This window comes from Typha angustifolia, chromosome 5 (assembly GCF_048772165.1).
Source record: "Typha angustifolia cultivar Huaian chromosome 5, ASM4877216v1, whole genome shotgun sequence".
Taxonomy (NCBI): Eukaryota; Viridiplantae; Streptophyta; class Magnoliopsida; order Poales; family Typhaceae; genus Typha; species Typha angustifolia.
The window spans coordinates 1,624,241-1,634,692 of NC_133243.1; positions in this window are offsets into that span (position 1 = coordinate 1,624,241).

Consider the following 10,452-nt stretch of genomic DNA (forward strand, 5'->3'; position numbering starts at 1 on the left):
AAAGGTGCATGGCATTATCAGATTCTCTTTGAGCTCTTATCATCTGTTATATGTACCTTAATATCACTCTTATACTAGAATCAGTTTCGCCACCTAAAGATACTGGATTTGCTGCATGTTAAGCATTAGCTATGCTTTTGGAATCTGACAAGCTCTAGTTAGGCATTTTAAGTTTTAACCTATAATAGTTGAGAGGCAACTTTGTTGAATTCAGATGATGTGACTGTTCCTTCACCTTCAGTAGATAATAACGCTTGCAATAGAAGGGTAAAAGAGCTAAGGATTTCAAGCTTTCATGGCATACTGAGACTGTTATGACCTGACTTCATAGTGATTGTCTCCAAGCAGTAATGATTCATCATTTGCCCTGGCATGGTTCTTTTGTTTAGAAGTTGAGCTAAACCTCAAGTTAAAAGTTTACTTGTTCAAATGTTGCTTTGTATCTGTTTATGCTGACTACGTGATCTTCTTTTCTCTTGAAAGTTTGCTAAATGTTTCTTTTAATGCTCTGGTTTGTGAGCATCTTCTTACCTAAACTTAACCTTGAATTACAACAATAGGTTTTATGTTAATTTTGAAGGATGGTACTTCTGTTGCTATGACTGCGAATTTATGCTGATATCTACCTTGTTTTGCAGGTACGGGATGCACAGCAACATGTTTGTTGTAATTCATTTCAAGCCCATGAAGATTACATCTCTGACGTTGCTTTTGTATCTGATTCCATGCAACTAATGGGAGCATGGTGTGATGTGTTCTTTTAAACTTGCATCATTAAAAGAATGCTTGGTTGTGATGAAACATGTAGTTCCTTTAATTATAACTAGAAAAAAGTTGGCCTGTAATTTTTTTAGTTGGTTACTTGCTATATTCAATGATCTTATTGGTTTTTGTATAGCCTATATAAATGTATATGTATATTCATACAAGTGTGTATTTCGATCTTATTGTTTACAGATTTAATATATATGTATATAATTATTAGCATTTTTCACAGCAAGTCTCCCTTTTAAAGCTTTCATCTGTTGCTGTTGTATATTTGTTTTCTATGATTTATAATGGGTAAGTAAAAAAATTAAAGGGATTGCAAATTTTGTTGCTCACAGTGGGGATGGTACTTCTTTATCATTATGCAATCTACAGCAAAATAAAGTGAGTTATTTATCACCTTTCTCTTTCTTGTCAGGAATTGTTCTATCATATAATTTCTAGATTTAACACTGATATTGGTCGCATTTTTTAACTTTTTATGTCAACACCAGGTAAAATCCCAGTCTGAATTTTCAGAAGATGAATTGTTGTCACTCGTCATAGTAAAGGTAAATTTTTGTTCCTTCTAGATCCTGAAGTTTCATTTACCTGTTGACTCATTACTCATTAGCTACTGCATCATAAAAAGTTATATGATTTACATGTTGGTTGCACAACTGTGACACCGACTGGCTTTGTAAGTATGGTAACAGGTTTCCTCTTGCCTAGGCTTGCTTGACCAAAATTTGACATTAGTTATGAAATTATTTTCATTAGTTTCGAGAGACTTAGTAAAAAGTATTTCATTTCTTTATACCCTTCTCAGCCTTGAGTTTTCCTTTAGTTGACCCTATATTTCTTTGAGCTGGACTGAATGATGATGTGCTTAATCTTGTTATGGTCTTTCTTTCAATTAATTTTTCTCTGAAGTACTAGAAATATTTGTATCCCTATACATCTTTTTCTAGTTGTGCAGTAGCAAGGAACTTTTTATTTAGGATATTTTCAGTTTACAGTTCTGCAGTAGCAAGGTTTTTTCAAAGTTGATTCGTTCTAACGATTACTTATTCTGCGCCAGAACGGCCGGAAAGTTGTTTGTGGAACTGAAACTGGAGCTTTGTTGCTTATTCTTGGGGTCATTTCAAGGATTGCAGATAATCATGGGGTAATTGAAGTCATACTTTTCTAGTAACTAGAAAGATGCTTTCCAATATGACTCATAAAGGGAAGAAGAGGGTGTATGCAACGTTGCCTTCTTCTTCTTCTAGTGCTACTTTGCCTGAGCAAATGGTTAATAAGGAGAAGAAAAAGTATCCTCTGCTGTCTGCAACAGAGAAACGCTTAGATGCATACAAGAGAGTTGATGTTGCGAGAATGTGGACGCCGCCGAGATCGTCCCACAACCTTATTCAAGAAGAGCATTCTTTTGATCCATGGCGAGTGCTCGTTATATGTATTCTTCTAAATCTAACTAACGGAAAGCGGGTCAGTATTCCATTTTTACTCTGCTTTCACTTGTTGGATGATATCAATCAAGTGTAATTATGAGTTAAAGATTAACTATGTTTTATTCAAGGAATTCAGATGTAAAAAGAGTTTCTTTACTTGCATGAGAAAAGAAAAACTAAATTAGTTGAATAAATCTTCGGTATGCAGGTTAGAGATGTACTCTCGGGTCTCTTCAATCTGTGTCCTGATGCACAAGCAACAACAAAGACCCCATTGAAGGACATACAAGAAGTGATAAAGACACTGGGTTTCCAAAGGAGGCGTGCAAAGTTACTTAGGCGATTCTCTCAAGAGTATATGAGTTTAAAATGGACTCATGTGACCCAGCTACACGGTGTTGGCAAGTAAGTTAATCTAGTTCTCATCTCTATTACACAATCAATGATGCTACCTGTCAACAACTATAGGTTCTCGTTTATGCCTTTCAGGTATGCAGCAGATGCATATGCCATATTTTGTGCAGGAAAACCAGATAGTGTGATACCAAAGGATCACATGCTAGTGCACTACTGGAAGTTTCTCCTCGGTCAGGAGAGGACCGATCAAGAAAGCATCTTGGAGCCCTAAATTACTGCTGAATTCCTGATTCTTGTATATAGTCAATGTTAACTATGTTTTGGGTATATTAATGTGTAAATAAACAAGTAGAACTTTTGGTTTATTTTTTTTTTTTGGCTTGATAACTATTTTTAGCATCCAGCAAACTGTGAATCTGACTGTCTGTACTTATGTTTTGTATTCCTGTAAACTACTTGCTGTACATTTGTGTGTATATGCATAGATATATTTGAGGGAAAATTATATTTTATCTCCCCATAGAACAATTGCTGAGTCAGAAATGCATAAAGAGTACTATAAAACAAGACTAAGTATAGGGAAAATTATATTTTACCTCCCATATCTTAGGCCTAAATCATTGTGTCACTTTATTCTTTTATGGTTATACTGAAATTGAAATAGTGGTGTTTTTTGTCATATTGGGCCAATCTATAGCTTATTAGAGAAAAAGGTATAGATAATTGGAAAAGTTTTTCAATGCATTAAAAATAATACTGATCTGATTTTTAAGATGATAAAGATACATGATGTGATCCGAGCTTAATCGGGTAACATCACGGGGGAGATTGAAGTCATTAGGTAGTATTAGTTGTTTACTGTTTTTAGAAAGCTTTCTTTTCTCTCGGAACTTTGCCGAATGTTTCTTTTAATGCTCTGGTTTGTGAGCATCTTCTTACCTGAACTTAATCTTGAATTACAATAGGTTTTATGTTAATTGTGAGGGATGGTACTTCTGTTGCTATGACTGCGAATTTATGCTGATATTTAACTGGTTTTGCAGGTACTGGATACACGGCAACATGTTTGTTGTAATTCATTTCAGGCCTATGAAGATTGCATCTCTGACATTGCTTTTGTATCTGATTCCATGCAACTAATGGGAACAAGGTGTGATGTGTTCTTTTACAACTTGCATCATTAAAAGAATGCATGGTTGGCCTTTAATTTTTTTTTTTAAGTTGGTAACTTGGTATATTCAATGGTCTTATTGTTTTTGTATAGCCTATATAAATGTATATGTATATTCATACAAGTATGTATTTTATATAATTATTAGCATTTTTCACAGCAAGCCTCCATTTTAAAGCTTTCATCTGCTGCTGCTGTATATTTCTTTTCGACGATTTATAATGGGCAAATAAAAAAAAAGTCCAATTAGTATTTTTGCTTTAAAAGTTCTAGATTTAACACAGATATTGGTGCTAAGGAATGATCTACTTGGGCTGTACTTGCATTGAAATTCCATTTAGTATTTTGCTTTAAAGACTTTTATGAGATGAAAAAAAAAACTATTCTGTAGCTGACTAGTCCTTTTTGGGTCCTTTTTTTTTTTTTTGATGCCAAGGAACTGTTTCTAGCTATATATTATTGAGCTACCGACCCATTAGCTGCATCGGAAGCAATAAGATTACAAAATTCTGGGAGGGGTGTGTCCTAACCGGTTGTAACAACTAAAACCGGAGGACACGCTGGCCCTGGCTGCTGCCCAGTCAGCTATAGTATTACATTCTCTCCCTACGTATACAAACCTAGTTTCCAAACATTCCTTTCCTAGTTTGAGGCATTCATACACCATGTTTCTGATGCGCCAAGGACTATGCTCCACACTATGCAAGAATTTAATGGCCTCCTGGCAGTCTGATTCAATAATCAACCTGCATTCTCTGTTGGCCACCCCCAAATCCAGTCTGATTGCCCACGGTTCCATTTCCAAAGCCGAGTTTCCCGGGCATGGTTCCCACACTGCATGGACGAAATCTCCCTTAGCGTCTCGAAAGACTGCCGCTGCACCTCCTTAGCAAGCTCCCGCCGTGAACACCCCGTTGGTGATTACCTTTATCCACCCTTGCTGAGGTGGTTCCCAGCTCTTGCTAATTCTCTTCCCCTTCAGTTGGCTTTCCTTGATAGTCTGGCTGTGTTCTTTTGCTAAGGCTACTACCCTTCTCACCACTACTGACTCTGGCGTCTTCTTCCCACCGAAAACTACCACATTCCTCTGTCTCCAAATTGTCCACAGAGTGCAAGCTATCACACCTTTAATCTTTAAGTCTTCATCTTTGTTCGATCTCCATTCTTTCATTATCCAATCCTAGTCTATCAAGGCACTCTCAGTCCCTTCGCTGACCCTTAGTATTTTCCATACCTCCAAGCTGTATCTACATGCAAATAAAAGGTGATCTACCGTCTCTCGAAACAGCCCGCACATGGCGCATCTCTCATCAGTTCCAATATGGATGTACTGGAGGTAGGCTCTCGTTGGAAGCCTGCCTCGGAGTAGTTTCCAACAGAAGGTTCTGATCCTCGGAGCCACCGGTATCTGCCAGAGAGTCTTCCACCCTTCTCATTGGTGCTCTTATTGAGGCTACATGGAGGTGTATATGGCTTTCACTGATTGTATTCCCTTTGGGTGTGGCCACCATACCCACCTATCCTCAATGGTGGCAGCACCCATGGGGAAGGTAGATATCTCATAAGCCATATCTGAACCCGCCTCCTTGCAGAGTCTATCCATGGTCTAGTGTTGATTGCCAATGATGTCCACCACCATCAAATTTTCATCCATTAGAGACTCTGCAAGCTCCCTGGGCTGTCTGCTCCTCGGAACCTTGTGAGTCTAGGGGTCATAGGCTGCTCTCGTGTTCTTGCCATTCCCAACCAAAACGCGACATCCCATCTTTAGTTGGTTAGCTATGCGATTTAGAGCTCGCTACACCCAAGATGTGTTGTCTTAGTCTCCCATGGATGCAGTCTTCCGTACTTAGCATGTAGGAGTTTAACCCATGGAGCCTGCTCCTTGTTGAGAACCTTGAAGACCAGCTTATCGAGATGGGCGCTTCTCGCATCTCTAAGTCTTCTAACCCCGAGTCCACCTTGCCGCTTAGCAGTTGTGACCTGTTCCCAGTTTATCAGGTGCAATCCACAGATGGCGCTGTTTTCCCAAAGAAAGGCACGTGCTTTTTTGGTCATCTCATCCAGAACTGCGTCCGGCAACCAGGTACTTCCCAGCCAATATGCCGGTATCGACATCAGAGTTGCATTGATCAAGGTTAGTTTGCCGGCTTGGGAGAGAAGCTTCCTTTTCCAGCCTGCTAGTCTCTTGTCGATGCGTTCCACCATGGCTTGGTGCTCCTTCTCCTTCACCCTCTTACCCGATATTAGCACCACGAGGTATTTAAATGGCATGGCTGCCACCTTCAGCCCGAGCTTCTCACTGAGTTGTTTACTGGCATCTACTCCGAACCTGGTTGGTAGGTAAATCTCTGACTTGCCAAAGTTAACTCTTTGGTTGGTGATCTTCCCATATTGGTTTAGGCTATCCAGGATGCACTGGGCATTCTCGATAGAGGCCTCGGTCATCAAGAGCAGATCATCTGCGTACAGCAGGTTGAGACAATTGGACTTCTCCCACCCTGTATCCCTGCAGCTGCCCTTTGTCCACCTTCTCGTTAAGTATCCTCAACAGTATTTGAGTGACTATTATGAAGAGGTAGGGTGATAGCGGATCCCCTTGTCGAAGTCCACTATGAGGTGTAATCCAGTTTGTTGGGCTTCCGTTGATAAGCAAGGCAAAGTGAGGGGGACGAGATGCACGCATGCACCCAGTCACACCATTGCGGTGGAAAACCCATCCGCTAGAGCGAGCCTACTACCGCCGGCCAACTGACTCGATCATATGCCTTCTCCATGTCCATCTTGATCATCATGGTAGCCTGACCACCTTTATCTGAAGCCATGGAGTGAGAGACCTCTTGCGCCGCTAGAGTGTTGTTAGCGATGCTTCTCCAGGCTACGAAAGCCGCTTGTTCTGGACCTATGATTTTGGGAAGTACTAGCTTGAGTCGGCTGACCAGGACCTTGGCAATGATCTTATACACAACATTGCACAATGCAATGGGTCTATAGTCAACCACCATGGTGGGGTGCTCTTTCTTGGGTATTAGCGTTATGAAGGTTTCTCCCCACGATCGCGGCATAGTTGAAGAGGTAAAGAAGTGGCCAATGGCCTGGCATAGGCTTTCTCCTATGGTATCCCAATACTTGGTGTAGACTTCCGCCTACATCCCGTCCGGGCTAGGCGCCTTGCCCCTCGATAGTCTCCACACAGCCTCTTTGATTTCCTCCGGCATTACTGGCCTAACTAGCTCTGCCGCTTCTTTAGCTGAGATGCATGGTAGCATGGGCCACTCTTGTCTAATATGGTTGTGCTCTTCCACTATGCCCTAGAGCCCTTGGTAAAAGGATGTGAAGGCTTGGCAGACTTCTACAGAGTCCTAAATCCATCTCTCGCCATCGCCCATTATTCCGGGAATCTTGTTGCGTTGTCTACGTATGGTAGCAGAGATGTGGTAGAATTTGGTATTACGATCTCCTTCAGTTGCCCACCTAAGGCGAGATCGCTGCAACCACTTAATGTTAAGCTGTCGCTTGAGAGCGACTTGTCGGTTGTAATAGCTTCTTAATTTCTGTAGTCCTTCCTCAGTCAGTTGCCCATTAGTGTCCAGTTCTTCTAAGTCAGCAAGTTGAGTGTTGGTGTCCTTCAGTCTTCGTTCCACACACCCTACCGCCTCGCAACTCCACCTCCGCAGGTTTCGTCGAAGGTCACTGATGTGGTGCATGAAAGCGTGCATTGGGTTGCCACCGACTCGCCACGTCCAAGTGTCTTCAACAATTCTTTGGCATTCCTCGTACTCCATCCAGTAGAGTTCGAACCTGAAAGGCCTTCTCACCTTTTGCTTCGACTAGCGGCACGTTGAGGAGGAGTGGCGCGTGATCCAAGGCAGCTCGGTCCAAGTGCTGGACTTTGCATGACGGGTTTGCACTCAACCACTCCGTGTTCCCCAGGGTCCTATCAAGCCGAATCCACATGCATCGTTCGCCCGTTTGGTTGTTGCACCAAGTATAAGGAATTCCTTCATACCCCAAGTCGCACAGTCCCGCGTCATCCACAAACTTCGCGAAAGCTTTGCACTTAGGCCCTAGTTCCACCCCTCCACTACATCTGTTCTCTTGTGAGGATAGAAAAGCATTGAAGTCTCCTGTCAAGACCCACGGCGTGTTGATTGTAGCCATAGGTATTAACTCTTCCCATAGCTCTTTCTGAGCGTTGAGGTGGGTGCTAGCATATACCATCGACCAGATCCAAGTTTGCCCGGACTGTAAGGTGACAGTGAGATGCGCAGCGTATCTAGATGTTGCTGCCACATCCACCCACCCGAGCTCCTTCTTCTAGAGAACCAGGATCCCTCCTGATCTGCCCTGAGCCGGAATGGCAAACTAGGCCTAGCAGCGTTTGAGTGTTTTTGTCACCTGCTCAGCTTCGTCCCAGCTTGTATGCGTCTCAAGTAGGGCTAGCATATACATCTTTAGATCTTTTATCATAACTCTACATCTATCCAGTGCTTCTTTCTTGCGGGCACCTCTGTAGTTCCACACTAAGGCTTTGAACATTAGAAAACCAGTAGGTTGGGGAGAAGATGGCCAATCAGTGGTTCTGTCCTCTCTTGGAGGCGGGCATTTCCTTACTTCCTCCATTGAGATCTTCATTTGGACATTCCAAATCCATGGCTTCATATTCAAGTGCAGCAGTTCCATTGAACTCCACTAGGGCCAACTGCAACTGCTCCTCTTCCCCTTCCTTGGCCTCCTTCTCATCTCGCTCTACCAGGAGGAGTCTTCGCTTGACCTTCTCCGTCGTTTCCCCATGCTTGTCCGGCGACCTCTTCTCTTGAGCTGAGGTGGGTGCATAGCTAACCGTGGCTATCCCATCTTGTATGATATGCGCAGGGTAGGTGTCGGTGGTCCCTCGCATGTCTTCCTGGCTTCTTACTATTTTGACATAAGCTGACCGGTTAACCCGTTAGTTACCGGTACCCAACAGCACTCTTATCCCTTGCATCTCTGCATATCTCCTGTGCACGGGATCTCCTCTTGTCAGATTTTGGTTGGCGACCTCCTTCTACCCAATCTCATCATGCGTTAATTGATCCCACGCTGTGTCGCCATCTCGTTCCACCATCCATTCATCATTCTACATCCCACCGTTGGATTGCCCCTTGTTTGCGGGCCCCTTGTCCTGCTCTCCTATCCCCGTTCCCCTAGGCCTGGTTGGCTTTTGTTTCGAGGTGTACTGCTTATCCACCCCCTCTCCAGAGTTTTCCTCTGCGACCTTCTTGAGTTTCTCCCCCTGCACTCTTTTTGCATGAGGAGAAGGCGTCCGACGTAGGCTGGTATTTTTCATGATACTTCTTCCTTTTGTCCTCCTGTATATTGTGTCCTATTGATGATCTTTGCCATTTTGGCCAGAGATCTTTTTGTCCTTTGCATTTTGGTCCCTCTGGTATTGTTTCCGGTCCAGCAAGTTGGATGTTCGCCCCTCCTCCAGTGTGATTGGTCCTTGGCCTTTCCTGGACTCTGTATTGATTCGGTTAAGCCTGCTACTTCCTTGGCCTCTCTGGGTAGCCTGCTTCCTAGGCTTCCTTTGAACAGTGCACCATGGACCATAGTACAAGGTATCGTCCTCCTATGGTGGGCTAGGGTTTGGCCCTTGGGGAGCTCCCTTTCCTCCACCATCCTTGGCCTCCGGCAGCTCTTCCTCGATGTCTTTGGGCGTGAACACACACTCTTCCACCTTGTGCCCTATCCCGCCACACGTGAAACAGAATTTTGGGATACTTTCATACATGACTCTTTGGTCCACTCGCTCTTCTTTTGGCCCAAGCCAGACTGCCGTTTTCAGTGACTTGCTGAGGTCGACCTCTATGCACACCCGGGCAAATCGGCTTCTGGTGTGATGTAAGGTGGTCTCATCCACTCTCAAAGGTCTGCTGAAAAACGCTGCAACGGGGATTAGAGCTTTGAGCTCCCAATATTTCTGTGGTAAGTTATGAAGCTGTATCCAAACCGGCGCTGTAGTGAAAGATTTAAGAGATGGCCGAAAGTTGTTGCGCTAGGGTATTAAGTTGAGAACCTGTCCTTGGATAGTCTATGGTCCATTAGTCAGGACATGGCTTAGGTCTTCCTCCTTCTCGAACCTGAAAACGTAGTATCCCTCAGCCATGTCCGAAACTGAGAACTCATCTATTCCAACCCAGAGCCTGTCTAATAGTACTTTCAGACGAAACAGCGGTATGCCTTTCCCTAGGAATCTTCCAAACAGTGAGAGTTTCCATCTTGCACAACATTTCTCAAGTATTTCAGGTTCAATCACAACACTGTCCACCAACTGGGTTCTCAGTTTTTCCAGGATCTCTGCCGGAATGCTTCTTGGGTGTGTTGAGGCTCCCTTGCTGCTAGCCGCTATAGAGGCCCAAGTCCTAGCAGGTCCCTTTTGTTTTTCCTTGCCCATGTCCGACTGCTCCGGCTTCGACACCTTCGAGGATGACGCCCTTCTTTGGTGTACGTCCTCCCCTCCCGTCGTCGCTAGTGGGGACTCCATAGACGCTCTCCGGTAGACGGTAGTGTTTATCTCACACTCCCTTGCTCTTCACTATTCCAGTCTTCCTTTTCCTTTTTCTGTTACTAGTACTGGGTCCTGTTTTGTTGGTAAAAACAAACAGGCAATGACAACTAGAAAACATATCTTGATGCGGTACATAATATATGATTTCAATTGGGAACATCTTTCCAACATTTCCA